Below are 24,293 nucleotides of genomic sequence, written 5' to 3'. Positions count from 1 at the left end.
TCCAATGGAATTTTCCTACATAGGTTCCCAAGCCCGTCAAGATCAAACTGAACTCAGTTTCTACTATGGGGCTTTATCACCAGGCCCAACAAGGCCTCAGATATTTTCCTTTGCTGTAATTTGCGCCATAGTAATCTCTAGCCATTTTATCACATGTAACTCAATGAAGCAGCAACAAAGGCCACCTACCGACTCCAGTGACTTCCTTGCTGCTCCCCTCAATGTGAGACCGTGAGCCATGGTGGAATGCTTCAGCCTACAGCCTCCTTCTTCCATTGGAATTAAATCAGTATCAAACGCCCAGGCCGCTAAGTTCTTTAACAAAGTTTGGGCATAGAATTTGGATGGGATATCTAAGAGCGAGATCAAATGGTAGTACGCTGGTTGATCCATTTTGCCCTTTTTATGGATGGTCTGCACTATAGCCCCCTTTCAAGACTCTAGAAGGGAGCCCGTCAGCGTTACCCATTGGAAAAATCTGCTTAAGATGGACCTCCTCTTCCTTGGGTCTTTTTTTAATATCATTGATGGACAGCCATCTGGGCCTCCTGCCCTAGAGGCTTTCATATTAATAATGTAATGCCTAACACACACCTACACACCCCCTTCACCAATACAGGCTTGGAGGAATTCCTTGTAAGGATGCGGGTGGAGAGAAGGAGTGCACTGCGCACTACACCAGCAGCACCAGGAGCACCGAAGGCAACACAGGCTTAAATGGGCTCAGATGTGCTCCTTAACTCACCCTCCTTTTGGTGGCTCTGGGGCCGCATGCATACTCCGACACCTGCCTCGGAGCATCCTCTCACTGCCTCCCTCGGTCGCCAAGCTTTCCCTCCAAGATGCCCACCAAGATATCCGCAGCCGATGGAGGTGGGAGGGGGGAGGAGAACGATGGAACCATTAGGCAACTGCAGCAACTCAGCCCCTCCAACCAGTCACCTCAGGTCCTCCGTCCCCAACTGTAACTGACCGGTGCCTTGCAATACTGTTGAATTATACCAGTTTAGAAGAAATATGACTTTTTTCCCCATGTGCAGGGCTGATTCTGTATATTTTATACAAGGTGCAGTGGTGCTGGAACAACTTTCAGAGGAAGGATGTTGCGATCAATGTTACATCACGAAAGTTATAAGAACTCTAAAATATCCAAGCATGGCAGAAAGAACAAGGGTCGTAATTTAGTCCCACACTTTCAGTAAGAAAGTATAGTGTATTTTGGAGCACACTGTCACAAATATAGTACTAAAGCATGGTGTGGTAGCACACTGTCCTTTACAGACAGCACATTCTTCATTGAAATAGCCGCTGAATTTGTGAAGGCATGCAGTTTTACTGATAAAACTATTTAATGCACAAAGGATATTGTGTGAAAATCGGGTTTCATTGAATATTTGTCAATTGCGCATCAAGTGAAGTGTCTCAATTTGTTATGACCCGATTAAAATCACGCATCACGCATCAGAATCAAAAAAAGAGCTGCATTTGTGCTTTCTTAACTGCTGATATATTGTGGAACAGTTCTGCCGTTCATTTATATGTATTTAAATGCTGTTGAGTGTTAGAATAAATAACATCTCACGGTGCAGTCAAAGAAAGAAAATTAAGCACAGATTTCAATATGAAATTAGTAAGCAGCAATATGCTAGAAGATATAGTCAGACATCTGATCGCTTTCTTTGAACATAGAGCAAATGTGACAAGATAAAAACAAAATTTACAAGCATCTTATTTGCTCATTTCACTTCAGAACTCCAGCATGGTTATTGATGCAGCACTTCACACACCACCTTCCAGCTCCTATGTGAAAAAGGAAGGGGTGCAAAATTTGGTTTGATGATTTGACACCTCAACTGAATTTGTGAAAGCTTTAAACTGGCAAGTCTCATAATACAATACAAAGCATCTTCCCAGTACCTTTCCGGGTAATCTAAAAAGGAAAAAGTAGCACAATGAAACAATCCTTCTCAGGTCAAGTAGCAAATCTCTGGACCCACCGACCAGCTGAACTAAAACTCAACTGAGACCTGATGCCCCATGCATGTTATTCATTTGGTGCAAATATCCAACATAGAATTCATCGAGGAATACATATATGTGTAAGATTTATGCATGTTAAATTTCCAACGGGATGAAAATGTTACATACAGAACTCTTATACTAACCTTAACTTTCACATTTAAATATTTTTTCTTTTCTTTCCTAGGAAATAGATGCTTTCTACATGAAGCAACTCCTACCTAAGCAAAACTTAAAATGTGTGTTTTAAAACCACCAACCTACACACTTAAACCCTGGAATGTCATGTTCCCCTTCTTGCGAAAGAATAAATTTGAATCCGTAGTCTGAGTGGCAAACTGCTTGCAGGTGAAATGTTTGTAATGGGCACCTATTTCTTTTTACAGCTAAGACTTCTTAGAACTGCTCACAAACCCGTTACTATCCCTTAGGGTGCTATTATGTTAAAACCACCACAATTTCACAATTTCTGCTTGTGTGACTCTGACTTGCAATTTAAACATTCTGCCCACCCTATTTATGTGAATCTTGGAATGTAATGCTGCCCTTAGAAATGGATCTGATTTGATCTGAGTGAAAACATGTTAAAACACAGGGCTGGTGAATGGGCCATAAATGAATGAATGAATGAGTTGGCATTTACACATCACAAACAGCTACTTCCAAAGGAGTGTCCCAGTACTAGCCAGGTTACTGATAGCCACATTTTTCAGCATAAAAGGCAGTGAAGAGATGATCATTCTGCATAAGGAATTGTGAGGGCATATTTATGTAGGAAGATGGGTCGTACGACGCAAGTCCAAAATGTGACGCATGACCACTTTGATTGGCCTCAAGTGGCTTCATAAATCTGTAGTAACGCAACAAAGAAATGCAACTCCAATGATTTACCAAAAGTAGTAGACCTGGTAAGGCGCCAAAAACATATTCCTACTCAGGGAAGAGTAACAAAGAGAAAGATCTTTATTTCTCCTCTTTACTGCCTCTTTCTATGTGTGCTGCATTCTGCAGTCTGCCTTTGTGATTTTGTGATTTGCATTCTGCAGCCCCCATAGAAAGAGGAATATATCCCTTCCTGCATAAAAACAATCCTGCATGCAACACAGGCACCCTTGCACCATGGTGCAAGGCTTCCTGCGATGGCGCTCGGCAGCCAAAATGGCTCCAGAACAGGGAAAAGGCAATAATGTGCTGTATTCTTTTCGATATGGAGCATTCCTGCCCTTTGACTGTCAAGCAGTGTAGGAAGTTGACTTGCTGCACTCCCTCACTTTTTTATAAATATGGCCCGTGATGTACATACACTAACAGGGTTGAAAAGGATAATGGGGGCTCCAAGCAGGAACAGGGGTGCGGTTCCAGAGGGAAGCAACATGTGCCCTCCCTGCATGCATCCCCAAAGCCCAGGAGTGGCAGGGGCCCTGTTAGGGCCTCCTTAGTTGCCTCTCTGCCACCCTTTTCATGATGGGCTCACCGCTGTGAAATGGCCGGTGAACAGAAAACTTAGAATATGCTTGGCAGTGCCGCAGTGGGACCCGCCAGCGTATTCCTGCTCCTGGCTGCTGCGAGATGCTGGATGCTCGGTGGACACAACTTTCCTATGGCGATCCCACCGCTTCACTCGGGGAAACAGCCTTTACAACGCAACTTTTACCACGCAGTGCCTTTACGACGCAACTTTTACAACGCAAACCATTACAACGCATTGCGCTGGGGGGCGCTCTAGGATAGGGAATAAGTTTAATTTACTAGCCAACACCTTCCCTAGTGTCCACGGGGACTGGAGTTGGAATAGTAAATTAAACTATTCACTATCCAGCACCCCAAAGCGCTATGCGTTGTAAAGGTTTGCGTTGTAAAAACTGCATTGTAAAGGCATGCGTGGTAAAAGCATCCGTTGTAATGTCATACATCCCTTCACTCGTAGTACTGCGGGCGGGCCTGCATTGTGGCAGTAGTCGGACTGCTACCGCATACGGTGGTACTAAGGACAACCAAACTTGTAATAAGGCCCTGTGTCTAGATTCACAATACAACTTGTAAGTTAGAGTATTGAGGAAGCAAACAAAGATACTAGTTCACACACCAACCATTATTTCAATATTGTTCTGATGCAAGCCAATTTTTTAACAACCCCTTAGAATGAAGGGCCATAGGGGCAAGATGGCGGTCGCGTGGACGACCGAGTGAACTGGAGCTCGGACGCTCTCCTGGATTTTCCTCCCCCTCCTCGTCAAGATCAGGTACAGATCAGAGAATGATCCTTTTTCAAAATGTTGTGGCAGTATAGCCTTTTTCACCTGCAAAAAACTGCACGTACCAGGCATTACAGTTTGCTGCACCCCGCTCTGCTTTGTTTGATGAGTCAGCGCGGTCCGCGCTGTCTGTGTTGGTGGCGTGCTGAGCATTCTGAGCTTTTGCTGCGTTCTCCGGAGGCTCTTGCTGCTACAATGGCTCCTCCTAAGACCGTAGCTAAAGGCGCCAAGACCCGGGGGGGTCGCTGCTGCTACATTCTCAGTTTCCTCGGCTTCTGCCTCCTCCCCCCTGGTGAGGTCGAACACACCCGGCCGAGGTGGAGATGATGGAGTGCGCCGAGGAGCTAATGGCGCTTCTCCTGGTCTGCAGAAAGGTGGCGGCACTACGAGGAAGCCACAAACTGTTCCCGGCATTTTTAGGAAGCAGATGGACAAGGGTAAGAGCCTGGTGGAGGCTGAAACTACCACATCTTCTATGAATTCTGGAGAAATTACAGCGCCTATTCTAAGTAGCAATGTATCTACAGTTGTAGCAATTCAGACATTAACAACATTGTCTTTGCATACCGATGGGGGAGCTCAGGGGAGTTTGGAGGATGTAAATAGAAATTTGTGGAACAATGAGACTGTGACTCTAGCTGCGGGGGTAAATGTTTTGCAACCTGCCACTTCGCAGAGTGAGGTGCCAGCACATGGAAATACAAACCCTAGTATTATAAAAGAGCCAGTAAAAGAATCAGAGATGCCCGTGGCACCACCAACAGCATCATTTTCTGTCCAGACATCGAGGTACCATCAGGTTCTGGAGGAACGAAATTTAAATATAGGCAATCTGAATACTGATGTTAGACAACAGGCAAAACGGGATAAGACTAAGGCTCCACAAATTATCGGTCAGGTAAACAAAGACACTGCTAAAGACGTAGATTCGGGTGATTCACGGGGGAAGTTCTACTCCATGCCGGACCACTCTAACTCTTCCGAGAATGAGAGCCTTGGGGGTGACTGGTTAGATGACAAGAGCGATATAAGCAGCAGCCTTCGGGATGAAGAAGAACTGGGTCTGAGGTCTCAGTAAATAAGGGGACAGTACTTAAGCTAAGAGAAATTCACAATCCTTTGATGAAAGAGACATTGGAGTAGCTGGATTTTTAGTGTGGGATTACTTGTTTTCTCCTCAATTTGACGAAAATACAGGACAGGGAAAAAACCCCGGTAGTAATCCTGGTGAAATTGTTAGTGTGGACACGGCTTCTGATAGTGAAATCACCCTATCCACCATATATTTAAGTATAAGGGCCCACTGAGAAGAAACCAGGGCGGTGGGGCTTAGGATGCAGGGAGCCGTTCGAAAACGGCAAAAAACGGTGCGCCGAGTCGCCAAACCTTGTAGAGAGATTTCTACGAGAGTTGGGGAAGCAGAGGGAAGGATATCGCTATGGAAGATGAAATAGTGCAACAAAAGGCTACAATAGCATCTCTACAAGCTCAAAAAGACGAAACCTCCTGGAAACACACGGAATTGGAAAACCGATTTAGAAGGAACAATTTACGTATATCTTGGAAATAGCCCGAAGGACTGGAAGGCAAAGACACAAGGCAGTTTGTTATCAAATTATTTTCAGACAGACAGACCATGCACGAAACCTGGGCGTCATCCTGGACTCCTCCCTCTCCATGACCAGACAAGTCAACGCCGTCTCCTCGTCATGCTTCAACATCCTACGCATGCTACGGAAGATCTTCTGGTGGATCCCCACCGAGACCAGAAAGACCGTCACCCAGGCCCTCGTCACCAGCCGGCTGGACTACGGCAACGCCCTCTACGCCGGCACCACCGCCAAGCTCCAGAAGAGACTCCAGCGGATCCAGAACGCCTCAGCCAGACTCATCCTCGACATCCCACGAACCAGCCACATCTCCGGACATCTGAGAGACCTTCACTGGCTCCCCGTCAACAAAAGAATCACCTTCCGCCTCCTCACCCACGCACACAAAGCCCTACACGACCAAGGCCCGAGCTACCTCAACAGCCGAGTCAACTTCTACGCTCCCAAACGCCACCTCCGATCAGCCAACCACGCCCTCGCCGCCGTCCCCCGCATCCGAAGAGCGACTACAGGAAGAAGGTCCTTCTCCTACCTGGCCGCCAAGACCTGGAACTCCCTCCCTCCCAACCTGCGCCTGACCCAAGACCACCTCTCCTTCAGGAAGAAGCTGAAGACCTGGCTGTTCGAGCAGTAGCGGCACCCCCCCCCCCCCCCCCCCCAGCGCCTTGAGACCCTACGGGTATGTAGCGCGCTTTATAAGTGTCACTGATTGATTGATTGATAGAAGCCTTTCCAGAACTGAAACAATGGATATTGGAAGCTGAGCTTCAGAGAGCGCATAGGTTTCCATTTAATCAGCGAGCTAGAGGAGGTGGGGGGCCAACAGAAAAACCAAGAGCTATATTGATCTGTCTTAGCAATTTTCTGCTGCGAGAAGCATTATATGATTTAGCACAGCTGGATAGGAAGAGAAGTGGTAAAGGATGTGAATTCTTCTTTCGCCCAGATTTCTGTCAGGCTACGGTTCAAAAGAGGTGGCATCTTCGCCAACTGATTCCACTATTTCAGGCGAAGGGTGCACAGGCCTTTCTACTCAATCGGGCCAAATTAAAAATCATATATAGGGGAAAAAAAACATTTTTTTGTTTCTGAAATTGTAGCAAAGGATTTTCTGAATACAATTTGAGGGGGATTGGTTCAAGAGATAAGAGGACAATTAGCGGTTAAGCCAATAAGAGGGGGATCCCTCCTTATGAATGACTTTTGTTTTCTTATCTTTGCTATTTAATTGGTGGGGGGAGGAGCTTCTGGGAGAGTGTTCTTAATCCGCTTCCCATCACAGAGGACTCAGTCCTTATGCCTCAATTGGAAGGGGGAGGGGTGGGGTAGCTCGGGGTAGGCAAGGGGTGGTTGTGGTGTGGGGGGAGGCATTGTCGGCGTCTGATTTCTATATCGCATAATGGTTATGGTACTCATTTTTATCAGAGAGAGTATGTTTTTTTTGTTTTTACAGGACTTAATCCAGGGCTGGGGCTGGGCAGATAGGATTTGATAGTTTCTTCGCCATGACAATGATCGGTAGATTATCTATTTGTACGTGGAATGTATGTGGTGTAAATGACAAAAAGAAAAGAGTTTAGTTGCTTTTTCGGGTATGAATTAAATGTAGACAAAACTCAGATGCTTTATTCAGGTACAGATCCCCCGGTAAATTTGCCTATTGTCCCCGAAGCAACTTATCTGGGCATTAAAATCACTTCGGAAGTCGGTAAGATTCCCGACCTGAACATCTCTCCAGTGATGGAGAAGTTGAATGTAACACTGGAAAGATTAGACCATCTTCATCTCTCCTTCATGGGAGATGTAATGTGTTAAAAATGTCAGTTCTTCCGAAATTACTTTAGAATTATTCCCTTAGAATGTTCCTCTACATGTTTTATTAAACTAGAGAGGATACGTTCTAGGTTTCTTTGGGGGTATCGAAGACCAAGAAGCGCATATCAGAAAATTATTTTACCCAGACAAAGCGGGGGTTGGGGTATCCCATATTTCAAGTTGCATTATTGGGCCGCTATGATGCAATATATGGGTCCCCTTGTAGTCGGGCTAAAGCCAAAATCCCCCTTTTTCAAAGACCATAAATTTATGAATTTGAGCTGGGAGATGAGACCAACCGTTGCTTAGTTAGGTTAGTAGAGGCCCGTTATTTAAACAAAACAAAGTTTAAGATTCTAAAGGCCGCATTCTTAGTCTGGAAACAAATTATATGCAAAATTAATGTTTTAAATCTAAATGCCTATACTCCTTTTTCTTCTTCAGGAAAGCTCCCTATCATTTTCTGGGATCAAGTAACATTTAGATGGGGTCAAAATGAATTGTCGGGTTTAGGGGATTTATTCGACAAAGGCAAGTTTTTGTCATTTATAGATCTGCAGGAGAAGTATAGTTTAGGCAGAAAGGATTTTTTTAAATACCTCCAAATTCAGAGTTTTCTGACTCAGATAGGGCCAGATATTGGACAACAGTTTGAAAAAATCCCCGTAATTGAAAAATGAGGAAAAAAAAAACAATAGGTCAGATTTATCAACAACTACTAGAAATATTCCCTGACGATCTTGGCTCGTGGAACACGAAATGGGGGAGTAAACTGGGAGTGTAAATATAGAAACATCTCTTGATCTTGCAAATCAGGTCTTAATGATTGGAAGATTACAAAGTCCGCATTATATGGCCCTTTTTGATCTTTATTATACCCCTGGAAAGATAGCAAAATGGGGGGGCAACGACGGGGGATAGGTGTAACACGTGTGGACTATTGGCCGCGGACTCGATTCATATGTTCTTTTCTTGTCCTAAATTGGGGCGGTTTTTTCAAGAGATAGGAAAGTTTTTAGATACATTATTTAGAGCCCCGATTACTATTACAGGAGGATTAGTAGTGACCGGTATAGGGTTTGATAGGGAGGCTAATCTAAGATCAAGACTTACAACTGCATTTGTATTTATTGCTATGGCAGTGGTACATGCCTGTGTTACCAACGAGTGGATCAGTCCTGCCCTCCTACTTTTATCAACTGGCGGTCAAGGTTATTAGCTATGTATAATCTTGAGCTATCTATCTATAAGACTAAAGGGAGAAGAAAGAGAGCTTTGGGATGCAAAATCTGGTCACCAATGTCACATTGGATTCAATGAAATTGGAACTGATATTTGATGAAGTAAAATGTAATTTTTTGTTTGTTACTATTATCCAGTCCGCGAAACCCAGCCATTTTCATGTACCTATGGGCCTGGGGGCCCTGACAGGATGTTCTTTTTTCTCATTTGTTTCTATTGTAAACTTGGATGTTACGAATGTTTATGAGATGTACCATAACCATGCTATTCTTTATTGTGTACTATATGCCGGACTTAAAGGGTGTAAAAATCAGTAAAAATATATTTTTTTTAAAGAATGAAGGGCCATCATTACCTTGGCATTATGAAGATCTTACTGTGTATTGTGCTGTTGATATGACATTGTCCATGATGGGAGGAGTTACTATTGAACTAGCATTGTATTTCCCTTTTGTTTGTTTTCCAGGTTCTAGGCCCCAAAGTTGGAGTGATCTCAGTTTGCAAAGGCGCAGAGATTGGTTTGTCCATGGCGTCCTACCTGAAGCAAGTGGCTGCAACTGTGTCTATCAATGGGCCAAACATCATCACTGGAAACTCACTTCACTATAAAGACATCTGCATCCCTGGTAGTCCCTACAGACCTGAAAGGCTTTGTTTGAATGAGTCTGGGACAATGACTTGCTCCAACATGATAGAAGATTCTCAAGAGAGTTTGATCCCAGTGGAGAGGGCACAGGGTCATATCCTGTTTGTGGTTGGAGGTAAAGATGCAAACTTTAATAGCAAAGGGTTTGCAAATGAGATGTTGGCGAGGATGAGGAAGCACAAGAACATGAGAGGCCAGCTCCTGCTCTATCCAGACGCTGGCCATCTTATCGAGCCACCAGGCTCCCCGTTCTGTCCTATGTCAATGAATCCCTTCTTCCCTTTGCCTTTGATATGGGGTGGGGAACTTGCAGCTCACGGGATGGCACAAGACCATGCCTGGCAGGAGGTGCAAAGGTTTTTAAGAACCCATCTCGAAGTTGCAAACATTTCTGTCAGCAGACTCTAGAAACATGTGACACTTGGAAATTGCAAAGGAAATGAGATGCTGCTTGTGATTGCAACACAAGTTAATGCCTTGATACATTTTAAATATAAGAAATAAAACATATGGATACTGAATTAAATAACACAATAAGCTGTAACTGGTCGTTGAAATGCCAAACAAATACTAAAAATTGGAATGTTTGGCACATTCTGTCCACACCTGACTCCGCCCACTGATCCAATCCTTGGGTTATCCCCACCCTCGGAGTCTCTGCCCACAGTTCCCCTACTTTTTTCCCCCACTTCGACCACAGATTAGAAACCACCTGACCTGTCCATGATGACGTTCATATAGTCGTAGACGTGCACAGCGCAGATGTCTACACCTCCGCGTCTGCGCGCTGGGGTTATACAGTTAGTTTTACCTTAGGGTGGGGTCTCTGCTGCCTGATGACGCTCATCATGACATGCGCATTGGGGCTCGCGCATTAAAAAGTGCGCGTGACTCTGATGCAGGCATCTCAGAGGCCAGAGACAGGACTGGGAAAGAGAGGCCCACAGGTGAGTCTATTTAATTATGACTGGACTCCAGCCGTTTAAATTGCATGTAATGCAAATGCAATCCAGTATAGCGTTTATGCCGTGCCAAGCCAAGCAGGAGGCAATGAGACTGGCACAGGCATCCGGTTGAGACAAACAGCGTCATTGTTGTGGCTTGCTGTGTTTTGTTATGCTGGCTTTGTAACAGGTCAGCATGGCCCTACCTTCAGAGCATAATGAAAGGACTGCTTGGCAAAGAGGTGTTCAGTTATAAAGGGATGTGCGTCACATCAATATATTCAATGTATGCAAAATGTCACGCATATTAATGAATTTTAAAAAAGCTTTTGTATACGTTTTCATTTATTTTAATGATTTGCATAACGCTGGCATGACGCTTTTATGTCTCTCTGCAGCCAGGGGCCCAGAGCAGGCCCTTGCGGTGGTGTCATTCCACCTTTAAGGGCCCCCAGTTCAGCCTCCATACTGAGAATGTGTGTGAGGTATGAGAGTTTCAGGTGCCCCTCAGCTCATTTTGCTGGGGGAGGGGGGTTTGCGACACACCACTATCTGCAACTAGGTCTGTGTGACCTTCTTACAAACTGCTAACCCTCCTTCCCCCTTAACCGGCCCCCCTTCAACCTCCCTTGACCACTCGGAAAAAGCTCTTAACAAGGACAATCAAACCTACCTCCAGCTAAAAAACAATGCGCATTGGTCCGACTTTGAGCTAATGTCAGTTAGCGAGGTCTTCAATATAATTTCTAATCTAAAACCTTCCTCCCACACTGTGGACCCCCTCCCTTCCACAATTATAAAAGAACTCAACCACATCATCTCCCCTTTCTGGACAAAAATCATCAACGCCTCTCTCACCTCAGGCTGTGTCCCAGACTCCCTTCAACTAGGACAAATCCCACCCATTCTCAAGAAACCTGGGGCTGACCCTAATGATCTTAACAACCTCAGACCTATCTCTAACCTCCCATTCCTTGCAAAAACATTGGAGAAATGTGTTCTCCTCCAACTCAATAAACACATTGATGAGTTCAACCTCCTCGACACCTTTCAATCTGGTTTCAGAAAAGGCTGTAGCACGGAAACAGCTATGCTCAACATCACCGATGATATTCACAAGGCCTTAGATGAAGGTGATGCCTGCCTACTCATCCTTATTGACCGATCTGCGGCATTCGACACAGTAAACCATCCAGCCCTTCTGGAGACCCTGTCGAAACGTTCCGGCATAAATGGCACAGTACTAAAATGGTTCACCCCCTTCAGCCCTATGTCAATCAATCCCTTCCTCCCTTTGCCTTTGATATGGGGTGGGGAACTTGCAGCTCACAGGATGGCACAAGACCATGCCTGGCAGGAAGTGCAAAGGTTTTTAAGAACCCATCTTGAAGTTGCAAACGCTTCTGTCTGCAGACTCTAGAAACATGTGACATGTGGAAATTGCAAAGGAAATGAGATTCTGCTCATGATTGCAACACAAGTTAATGCCTTGATACATTTTAAATATAGGAAATAAAACATATGGATAATGCAATTAAGGAATACATGCCATATATAGTGTTCCCCTAGATTGAACACCTGACTTTTAACTAATTGTGAGCAGCTGTGAGGCGACATGCTTGCACTTAGTAAAACTTCTTAAATAAAAAAATTGTGTTTTTATGCAGTGTTATTCTTTTGTTTGCACATTTGGAGTTATGCATGTACTTGCTTAGAGTTTGAGCCAGAGCACTGCAATTACAAAACAGCTGTACCGGAAATGTAGAAATTTGACTAATAATTATAAACTGCACACCTTAGACCATAAAGTGTACAGCGTGACTCTTTTCTGCTAAACTGTTCCCTTTGCACACTTTAACCAGTGTTTTAGACCTTCTTTTAATTTTTTTAATCTGAGTTCACGTAACGACTGCACCTTATCACAGGTGCCGCGGACTTGCATTATCCTTATTACGGATGAAACACCTAGAAGGTGGACGTCGGGTCTCTGTAAAGGTGACGCACACACCTCCCACCTCCCGTTTCCAACCTTTGGAATAGCACCTCATGATAGACAAGCCCTGACGAAGTTCCTGTGGCACTGGGGGAACGAAACGCGTTGGCTGTGCCGTTTTTCATGAAAAGAATAAAAAAAGAGAAGAACTTTTCACACAAACCTCTTGCGCAACTGACTTTATTGGAGTACACCTCCCTCTTCCTATGAACATTTTGTTTCTTATACAAACTGTGGCAGCGGGTGTTGGGAGAAGTAGCACCAACCAGACCCTCCAGCTTATCGCGATTTCGCGATTTGCAAAAAAATCGCGAAATCGCGCGATCTCCGCAAATGCCGCGATATTTGCCCTAAAGCCCGCGAAATTTGCTGTTTCCGCCCGTCGCCCCCGTTTCCGCCTTAAAAGAAGGCGCGAGGCACCCATTCAGTCATTTGCGGCGAGAGAAGGAGAAGACGGCGGCCGAGCGAAGGGAGAAGACCAGCACCACACCAAGAGGGGGAGGAGAGAGCACGAAGCTGCAGCGACGACACGAAGACTCTTCCTCAGCAGAGACCGGGGCTCGGAGCAGGAGGAAAGCCGGCCGGCAAACAGAAGACAGGTAAGTCCAGTCCGTCCTACGCTGGTGGGGCCCCGCCGCACACATAGGGGAGAGCGCTGCCCTGGTGGGAGGGGGGCAGCGGAGATGTGGCCGACCGGCCCCGGGCTGCGGAGATGTGGCCGACCGGCCCCGGGCTGCGTGTTTCTGTGAGAGCGCTGGCCGGGTGGGAGGGGGGCAGTGCAGGGAGGCGCAGGGAGTAACAGTGCCACAAACTGTGTAAAGCGCTCGCACATGTTTTTATCTTTGATACTTGCTCAAGTGCCACTTTGCCTACATAACGCTTGTTCGTGTGCCTGAGTGTCTAGCACCTTTTGCAGTATTACGCCTCAAATGATACTGTGTTCTTGTAACTGCACATTTGTCACTTTTTTCTTCCTGTGCACTTTTTACTACCTCATGTATTTTTGGCTGCTCACAATTCTCACTACCTCATGTATTCTGTGTGCTCACAATTGTTACTATTACCTTTTACTTTACTACCTCATGTGTTTTTGGTTGCTCAACATTCTCACTACCTCATGTATTCTGTGTGCTCACAATTGTTACTATTACCTTTTACTTTACTACCTCATGTGTTTTTGGTTGCTCAACATTTTTACTACCTCATGTATTCAGTTTGCTCACAATTGTCATTATTACCTTTACTACCTCATGTATTTTTGGTTGCTCACAATTTGTGTTCCATTTATGTTCCTTTTGTGAAGCGCTCTGACACCTTCGGGTAAAGTCCGCGCTATGAGTCACAGTGGGTATCAGGGTTGCAAAGGGATTTTCTTGCCAGGGAAAGCTCTGAGCATTTGCAATCCCTGCCATGCTAGGAAAGATACCAAGAATATTTCTCTAATTTTACGTGTGGGAAATTTTGTATGCACCTGGGAAAATGTTTGCGGATTTTTTAAAGTTTATCTTTATTGGCTGAGCTCTTCTGTGCACACTGCCAGAAGAACACCATGGCCCGATCACAAAATAGCAAAAAATCCCGATTTGGGGAAAACTCCTTTTTGCGTTGTAAAGGCACTCCAGGGTCCAGGGGAGACACAAATATTGGGAGGAAAGAATGATGCGCTATTTGTGCACCCTGGTATACTCTACAATACCTGCTTGTTTTTCCCCATTCCAAACTGTACAGCCCCACATTGTGATGTATGTCATTCCATTATTTGTTGTAACTGTTCTCTATGCAGGGGATAGTGTTGGGGTGGGGGAGTGTGTGTGTGTGTGTGTGTGTGTGTGCGCGCACCCTGCTGCTGCCTGTGGTGTACCGGTTATGCAAGGGATGCTTGCACTGATGCTGTCTGTGCTATATCTGCTCTGTGTGTGAGGGAAGCTTGCACTGCTGCTGTCTGTGCTGTATCTGCTCTGTGTGTGAGGGAAGCTTGCACTGCTGCTGTCTGTGCTGTATCTGCTCTGTGTGTGAGGGAAGCTTGCACTGCTGCTGTCTGTGCTGTATCTGCTCTGTGTGTGAGGGAAGCTTGCACTGCTGCTGTCTGTGCTGTATCTGCTCTGTGTGTGAGGGAAGCTTGCACTGCTGCTGTCTGTGCTGTATCTGTTCTGTGTGTGAGGGAAGCTTGCACTGCTGCTGTCTGTGCTGTATCTGTTCTGTGTGTGAGGGAAGCTTGCACTGCTGCTGTCTGTGCTGTATCTGCTCTGTGTGTGAGGGAAGCTTGCACTGCTGCTGTCTGTGCTGTATCTGCTCTGTGTGTGAGGGAAGCTTGCACTGCTGCTGTCTGTGCTGTATCTGCTCTGTGTGTGAGGGAAGCTTGCACTGCTGCTGTCTGTGCTGTATCTGCTCTGTGTGTGAGGGAAGCTTGCACTGCTGCTGTCTGTGCTGTATCTGCTCTGTGTGTGTGAGGAAACTTCAGTTTCAAGAGCCATTTGGCCCAGCTGCCGCAGCGCACTGGTAAGTTTGGTGTCCTGGGCACCTGGTGAGTATCCTAAGTCTTTACTTGTGTTCTTTTGCAGAGCATCACTGGGAAGAATCTGCTTTTGCAAGAGCCAGAATTGGGTCAGCTGCCGCAGCGCACTGGTAAGTTTGGGGTTGTGGCCACCTCTGGGGAATTTCATAATTGTTTGTTTTTGGTTCTGGGGAATTGTTGTGTTCTCTGGACTGTACTGCATTTTTTTCCTGAATCTTCACCCTTTGGGCTGATTTTTTACTGTCACTGTTACTGATTTTTTTGTCCTGAATCCTGACCCTTTGCCATTGATTTTTACTTGCCATTGGGCCAGGTGCCGCTGCGCACTGGTAAGTTTGGGGTTGTGGGCACCTGGTGAGTTTCCTAACTCTTTACTTGGTTTCTTTTGCAGAGCATCACTGGGAAGAATCTGCTGTTGCAAGAGCCAGAATTGGGTCAGCTGCCACAGCGCACTGGTAAGTTTGGGGTTGTGGGCACCTCGGGGGAATTTCATCGTTGTTTATTTTGGTTTGGGGCAATTGCTGTTTTCTCTGTGGGGCAAGGGACTGCAGCTTCAAGACTCATTGGCCCAGCTGCCGCAGCGCACTGGTAAGTTTGGGGTTGTGGGCACCAGGTGAGTTTCCTAACTCTTTACTTGGTTTCTTTTGCAGAGCATCACTGGGAAGAATCTGCTGTTACAAGAGCCAGAATTGGGTCAGCTGCCACAGCGCACTGGTAAGTTTGGGGTTGTGGGCACCTCTGGGGAATGTCATAATTGTTTGTTTTGGTTCGGGGGAATTGTTGTGTTCTCTGGACTGTACTGCATTTTTTTCCTGAATCTTGACCCTTTGGCCTGATTTTTTACTGTCACTGTTACTGATGTTTTTTGTCCTGAATCCTGACCCTTTGCCATTGATTTTTACTTGCCATTGGGCCAGGTGCCGCTGCGCACTGGTAAGTTTGGGGTTGTGGGCACCAGGTGAGTTTCCTAACTCTTTACTTGGTTTCTTTTGCAGAGCATCACTGGGAAGAATCTGCTGTTGCAAGAGCCAGAATTGGGTCAGCTGCCACAGCGCACTGGTAAGTTTGGGGTTGTGGGCACCTCGGGGGAATTTCATCGTTGTTTATTTTGGGGCAATTCTTTCTCTTTCTTTGCACGTGGCTGACTGGACACGTTTTGGTCGAATTTGCACCACCCATGTAACCGTTGGCATGTTACATTTTCTATTTTCGGGCACTTAATTTGAGCTTTTCAACAATTGCTATGGCTTTTTCCCCCTGCGCTTTTCACACTGTCTGTTTGCTCAACACCGTTCGGGGACTGGCATTTACCATTGCAGTTATGGCCCAACACGTTTGTCACTTTACTTGTGCCTCAGGGTGGCATGCATTTCTTATCGTTGAGCACCGGCGCTTTCTGAACTTTCCTTTCAACAATTGCCTTTCCCCCCTTTGAGGTGTCTTTAGTAATACCAACTATCTTTGTAGGTGAGTTAACTGACTGCGCCACAACCGGGAGATCTTCTGTTTTACAAGGGAGCAACAAGCCACCACAAGAAAAGCAGAATGGAGAAGTTTATGCAGCCTGCAAAGGGTGTGAAGCACAGATCACATCTGCCCACCCAGATAACCGCAGCAGACCGGGCCAGAGACTACAGCAATGTGATGCACGCTGATGGTGGGGTGCTGTTTTGCAGTGTGTGCAATGTGGCGGTGGACCACATCCGGAAACACACTGTGGATATGCATGTGCGGTCCCAAAAACATTTGAAGCGCTGTTCAGATGATCCTGACCTTCAATCTTCGCCGAAACGTGCACGCCAGATGACAGTGAACTCGCTATTCACCAAGAGTACAGCTGCCGGTGCCGCAAACCACGAAATGATAACTGAGTGGGTTAATGTCTGCACCGCGTTGAACATTCCGCTCAGCAAAACCGACCACCCTGTGTTGCGCAAGTTCCTGCACGAGCGAGTACGGAATGGTGGAGCGATACCTGGGAGTCATCAGCTGCAAGAACGGTATCTCCCAGAGAGATATACAAGTGCCAAGAACGAGCTGAAAGAGCTATTGAAAGATCAGAAGATTAGCGTTATCTTTGACGAAACACCAGATGTCGAAGGGCGGTGTGTTTTGAATGTGCTAGTTGGAGTAGTCTCTCCGCAGGGTGACCGTCAGATCCAAACCTACCTGGTGGACACAGTCTTCCTATCCCAGTGCAACCATGGGACTGTAGCGCAAGCTGTTGTAAAGGTGCTCACAGAGTACAGCATAGACTTCCAGAACGTTGTTTCCTTCAACACTGACAATGCGGCATACATGCTCAAGGCATTCAACACAGTGTTGAGGAATCTGTACCCAAACTCCATCCACATCACCTGCTTGGCACACATCATGATTCTTGTTGGGGAGTCATTTAGGAAGCCTTTTGTGGAGCTGAATGCTTTCCTGCTGTACTTCTCCCGCATCTTTTATATGGCTGGCAGCAGAAAGAGAAGGTACCTGCACCATCTTGCAGAGAACCATGGGATGAAGGCACGGGTGGCACCTGACCCTTGCAGTACCCGCTGGAATTCTTGGTTCGCCGCAGTCCAGTACCACTGCAAGCACTTTCAGGCCTATGCTGGGTTTGTGGAGTCAGAGATGCAACTCAGCAAGTCTCCTCCAGATTCCCTTGAAAATCTACAGAAGATTTTTAACACCGACCAAAGGGAGTGCATTAAAGTCCAATTGGACATTGTGGCAGAAAAATGCCAAAGCATTTTAAACCTGATGGAGCTATTCCAGAGTCAGACTCCAGTTACCATGAAGGTATACGATTATTTGGAGGACCTCCACATGAACTTACCCAACAATCCAGTCCTCACTGTGGAGTCACTAGAGCCGTTTGTACAGACCACTGCAGGGGCAAAACTAAGCCTGGCACAGAAAAAAAAATTTACAGCCCAGCTTAATGAAGCTTTTGAACATTCATTAGAAAAGGTGGCCAAATACATGGGGGAGGCCCAGCCAGGCATACAATTCTTGAAACAAGTGCGTCTCTTCAACCCTGCGCGACTCAGCATCCTGCCTAATGAGAAGAGTGCCTATTCAGCAATCCCTGGTTTCAGCGAAGTTCCCGATCAGGAGCTTCGCCTCTACTTTGACAATGTAGGGCCAGAAGCAGTGCAGGTGTCTGTTTCTGGACTTATTGACACCGACCTCTTTTGGCGTGGGCTGGCTGACCGCCTTCCAGCTCTTTCCCAACTTGCAGCTGTGTATAAGGACTGCGTCACAAGCTCTGCAGATGCTGAAAGGAGCAACAGTATATACAAAATTATTCTCTCTTCCAGACGACGGTCCCTTTCAGAGCAATCAATCCGGGCATTATTGTTTTTACACTACAACCAGCAGCACAATACTGGTCTTGATTTGGAGTGCTCGGAAGAACTTACCGTACTTGCCCAAGATTAACATGCCTTTTAATTAAAACAAATGGGCTGAATTGTAAATAAACAAAATGTACATAGCTCCATGTTGTCAAATAACTCAAACAGTAAGATATCTGTGTTTGGTGTTGCAAAAACCACAAAATAAAATGCCGCTAAATGCCGCTAAATTTCCATTTTTGTGCCGCTAAATTTTCATTTTTGTGCCGCTAAATTTGCCTATCCATGCCGCTATATCCTGGGGGGTCTGACCAACGTACAAATTGAAACTGACGGAATTTATGTGCTTGACCTTGGTCTGCTGCTGTGCTCTTTGTCTCTAATTTTGAATCTGAGCGAACTTATTTATTATTTATGAACTGCACTGTTGTAAATCTCTCCTCTCTCTCCGAGTCTACTACTTGGTCGGTTGGCGTTCTGTGCTATTTTTTTATTCTTTAAGATTGTGCCTCTGGAGCTGCCATTTTGATTGTATGCTCTCTTTGTTTTTTGGCTGCCACCCGCTCTATTTATACATGATCGTGGCATGGACGCAAGCAACGGGCACGCCGCTGGTGCACTGAATGTGCACCAAAGACAAACCTGTCTGCACGGGCATGCACCCGGTTGAGACCAGAGGCCAGCCAGCCACTATGCCTAAAATCTTGTCTACACCTCAGAGTAACTTAGAGCTTTCCATTCAGTGAAATATTACCTTTGCTCCTGGTTATTAATTTAATTTAAAGAATCTGCCCCTTTCATAAAACTTGTGAAGATGTTATTTCTTTAGAACAAAGGGGAGTGCACCGCAGGAATATCACTTTTTTTGACGTTCCTGTGGTGCGCAGTGCAGACCCATATCTACAAGACCACTGTAAGCCACTCTGCGTGGCTTTTCATGGCCTGGTAGATATGATGTTAGGCAAAGCAGCGCTTGTGGTGCACTGCCTCACAGTCTCGGGAGGTGTGCCATGGGCATTGCTGAGGGTTCTCCCACTCAACGCCCATGGTTTTTGACGCATTGCCAGATTTACAACATACCTTAATTCAGGGAATGCGTCAAAACCATATGCCTCCCCAGGGGTGGCATAACACTTCTATTTGTGAAGGAAGGTGTCCCTCCTTGCACAAAACAGCCTGATTTCAACGCAGGCACCCTTACGCCATGGTGCAAGGGTTTCTGCGTTGGTGCTAGGCAGCCATTTGTGCATCTGCGCATTGTAAGAGGACAGGAATGTACCATGTCTCATAGCTATGATACAGTCCTGCCCGTTTCTGATGGTGCACTCTATCGATAATGTATCTTAAAACATATTCCTTGGTAAAGTGTAAACTGGAGTTTTTTCATTTGTTAGATAAAGACATTTCTGATATCTTTTTTATTTCTGAAATGCGGTTAAAGGAGGAATCCTGATATTCTAACTGCTCTTCCAGACAATATTACATTTTCCAGTCTAATAGGCTGACTCATAAGAATTGTGGAGGTGCAGCTTCTTTTATTCTCAAAAACGTTAAATCATCTATCCTTTACTGCCATGGAATCCATGGAACTGACCTCTTAGCTATAAAATTGGAATCCTTCAGTCAGTCTTTAATTTGCACTCCAAATTTCATGCTTATTTTCCCTCAGGAATTTTACGAGATGGTTTCTTATTTTCTTGCAGACCATACAAAATGTATTATTCTAGGAGTTTGCAATCACTGAGTTGATGAGGAAAATAGTTGTCAGAAGTCCCGAAACGTAATAGTTTTTTCAAACTGCTTCAACCTTGAACAATATGTGAATACACCTACACACTTTAAGGGTCATACGCTTGAACAAGTTTGGGCAGTGAATCTTTCTTTAAGAAAATGTAGCAGTCGTACCTTGTATTTGATCTGGCCACTCTCTCATTTACTTTAATCTTCAAGGGATACAACAACGCAATCCTGAATCCAGATTAAACAAATATTTCCGGAGCTGGTCTAGAGTGAGCATGGGCAGTTTTGGTACCACTCTCCTGGCTTATATGTCTGCTTCTGCTCGAGATGCCCTTTTAATGGAAAAGGAAAAGGAATTTACCCTTTGGTTACTCAAGGCCAGTTACACACACGTCCCTCTGTCAGAAATTGGGTTGTTGGTTGAATGGGGTGAAAACCCTGTTCAAGTAACAGCCAAAATCCCCATCATTGTATACCACAAAAGTAAATAAATGAACCTGTTTTCATCCTTCTGATAGCTTGGCACAAAAGCAATGAAGCCTAAATTAGAGGTAATGTGTAAAGTATTTACGCAGAACACAAACATTAACAATGTGAAAACACAACACAAGAAAAATCCCACAGCAATTTGGAAACATGGAGTACATTTTTATAAATTATTTGAACCGGTGTTATGAAACGTTAAAGTTTAAGGTGAATTCTTGAGCCTAAATCATCAAAGCGCCAACCGGAGATGTTTAGTCATGCAAGACCAGGTTAAAGTCGAAAAATATGGGCAACTGCGACAGAGCGTTGTTTGGATACAGAAGTGGAATGGGCCCAGTCAGCGCTTACCTTCAGACTCAGAATTTGTAAGAAAATTTTAGGTGTAGTTGAGCAAGGCAAGGCTGCAGGTGGTGTCCGATGAAGGATCATTATTGTCAAGGAGTTGCTGAACAAAGTTGCGGCAAAGATTTCTTCATTTGGACTTCCATGAAGCCAGATTCCTTTTTGGTGAAGCACCACTGAACAGCATTTGCTGTTGCAGAGAAGAACATTTTGGGAGCTGGGGTAGAGTCAGGGCCAACCGACTATGTACCTTGGACAGACAAATGAGCAGGTTGGTCCGGGTCTCCTCTCAGAGCAGTTTTCACCTATCTGAGCACCTTTAGGACCACCACCGAGGGTCAAAGCCTGGAGGGGTACCACTTGGGGGATAGGACTCACTCAGGCTGGGTCCAGGTTCAGGTTCAAGATAGTAGGAGAGTTTTCTGTTCCTGAGGTTATGATCAAGAGGCCAGCCAACTAACCTTTGGAGTTCCTCTGTTAGTGCTGGGTCCGGCAGTCGAACAGGTACCGGGCTGCGGAGCACACCTCTGAGGATTCAAGGCAGGTTTACGGTAGCAAAGTAGTCCTTCCAGGTGCAGCAATGAAGTCATCTAATGTGCACAATAAGCCACAGAATCAGACAGCCTTCTGAAAGTCCTTCTACAGGTCCAGAAAGTGAAATGAAGAGTGGGCCTGAGAGTCCTATTTTGATATCCGGTGCCTCCTTAGAAGTAGAAGTTTATAGAAAATTCCCTTTGAAGTGCTTAAAGTAACCGGACTTCTCTGCCCTGGCTACATGAACAATGCAGAGGTGACAAGTCCTTTGTGTGAAGGCAAAGAATACCTTATGCAGTTGCACGTGGGGCTGAACCCAGCTCCACTCCCCCATCCTGCCAGTGAAAGCTCATTCAAACACACCTAATCCCTCTATTGTGTGGCTGTCTGGGAATATTAAACAAAGCACAACTGTCTGCTACACACAGTCATGTGACCCAGGAACAGGCTGCAGGCACCAAATAGGGAAGGAAAATGTCAACTTTCTAAAAGTGGAATTTTCAAACTTGTAACTTAAAATCATTCTTTACGATTAAAGAGGATTTTTTAAAAATAATTTCCCAGACACCAAACACGAAAAGTCCACCTATTCCCAATAAAAACTTAATTAAATGTAATAGGACAACCCAACGTTGTCCTATGGGAGAGGAATGCCTCACAGTGGTGAAAATGAATTCAGGAGTTTTACACTATCAGGTGTCTTGCTTGACACTCCCAAATAAAAGAAATTCAGCACTCCCTAGCAGAGACATTCGATAAAGCAAGATAACACCTGGAAAAAGCTTCACCCACACCAAGTGAGGTACATCAAGAGACAGTTTTCAGAATAAAACATGGGGTTTTATTATGCAACACTCTCTAATCGAAAGGCTTTCCCAGATGTCAAAAGTAAACAACATGCAAATGTATATGTGCATCACAGGTTCAAATGCATGAGATAAAACACAAGCAGATAATTATGGTAAAACACATGCAAATAATGAGCACTTACAAGTCAAATAATAATAACCGATCAAAACATAAGCCGAACATAATAATTCAAAATAAAGAGAGCAAATAAAATAATAATAATGGACGTCCAATTAAAAAAACTAGCACTGTCAAATGCAAGTACTCAAAGTCAAGGAATAAACACTATCAAATGAAAGAACATGTATACACAGTATCGAAGCGTATAAAATATATACACAGATTACATCAGATAATGCTAATGAACAAGAACAAATAAATATAAATACTTCCCAGGTTGGTCACTGAGCACGCAAACAAAAACGCATGTGGATTGAACTTCATATCCATATACAATTCTCAGTACTAATGATCAGAGAAAATACCTCACCGACTGCAACATCTTCATCTTAGACCACACAAGACTCGGAGATTCTAAATCACAGTCCTGGGGTCAAGAAACTCCTCATGCTGGGAAATGCAGCACTGAGCAAACGCTTCCGTCTCTCAGGAGAAATTCTGCTTCCGCGCCAAGAACCCCGTTTTTTAAATATTCTTATGCATGAGAAGACATACTGTACATTGAGGAAACTTACTGGTGCTGGCCGTGCTCTATCCAAGCATTTCAAGGCAAAGGAGTTCTCACGTATTCTCCTGCGCTCCCACACAATCCAGCCCCTTATTTTAGTGAAGCTTGCGATAGTAGTAAAACATCTCCAAAAGTACCCAAAACAATTCTGAACATGAATAATCTAAATAACCTTGAGTAACCTGGGGCCTGCTTGTGTGTGTGCAAAACTCAAGCTAGACAGAGTCAGAAATCAATATGGAGTTTACGACACATTAAAGCTCATAGGTAAAACTTCATTTTACTATGCAAAACCTAATGCACATTTGTGCACCACTTCCTATAACACTATACTCTGAGACAGAGAAGTACATTCCACACATTTCTCTCTCTCAAGCTTTCAAACACATATCCCACATTTCCTATTCCTCGCAAGGTTAAGGCAGTGCTACTCTGTGAAATACTCCCATAATGAAGCTACAAGGAGACACAAGATGAAATCACAAGACAAAATGCAAGTGAAGAAAAAATGACATCGTAAATTCAAGAAACAGTAAATTAAAACACATACAGTCAATTAAAACAATGGTAGTCAAAGGTCATCACATGGTCCCAATACACAAGAGTGCATGTAGCAATACATTTCACGTCGGTGTACGTTGAAGCTTTTCCGATGACGTTGAGTGGGATCGCGTGTCGTTGATTGGACAGACGCGATGAGATAGATATTTGAAGATGCGTGTAGGAGATGCATAGATGTCTCTTTGAAAATCGGAAAGAAATTGATTGAAGCAGAGTTTTGAGGTATGTTCAAGAACGTAGATTGAATAGATTTGTACCATGCAAGGAGTTGCACGCACCGGGATTCTAAATTGAGGCTTTGTTGTTTCAGCATAATCACGAGTCGGGAAGATCATTTTTGGACCGCTAGCAGCGAGTGAGGGTGAGTATTTGTAAGCACATCATCGTGATAGGAATGTGGTAATTATTGGGAGAGACGTTTTCCTTTACTTTCATTATTGGTTTAGATTCAAAGTTGGAAGCTACGAATTACCAGAAGGGTAAGTTTGTTGCATGTATGGACTTCGGTAGTAATAACAGGGAATATTGGGCACTTGGTGGAGGTGTCTTCACATTTTTCTTTTATGTTCTTTTTCGTTTTGAATTTCATGGTCATTGGTTTTGGTGCAAAAGAATTGTCTATGAATATATAATGGCCCTTGCTTGTCAGTTATTTAATGCAGAGTGTTTTCATATGTTTAGATTTCAGGCCCCAGAAGAAGAGCCAT

Source organism: Lissotriton helveticus, chromosome 2_1 (genome assembly GCF_964261635.1).
Source record: "Lissotriton helveticus chromosome 2_1, aLisHel1.1, whole genome shotgun sequence".
Lineage (NCBI taxonomy): Eukaryota > Metazoa > Chordata > Amphibia > Caudata > Salamandridae > Lissotriton > Lissotriton helveticus.
Note: the sequence above shows the minus strand (reverse complement) of the source record.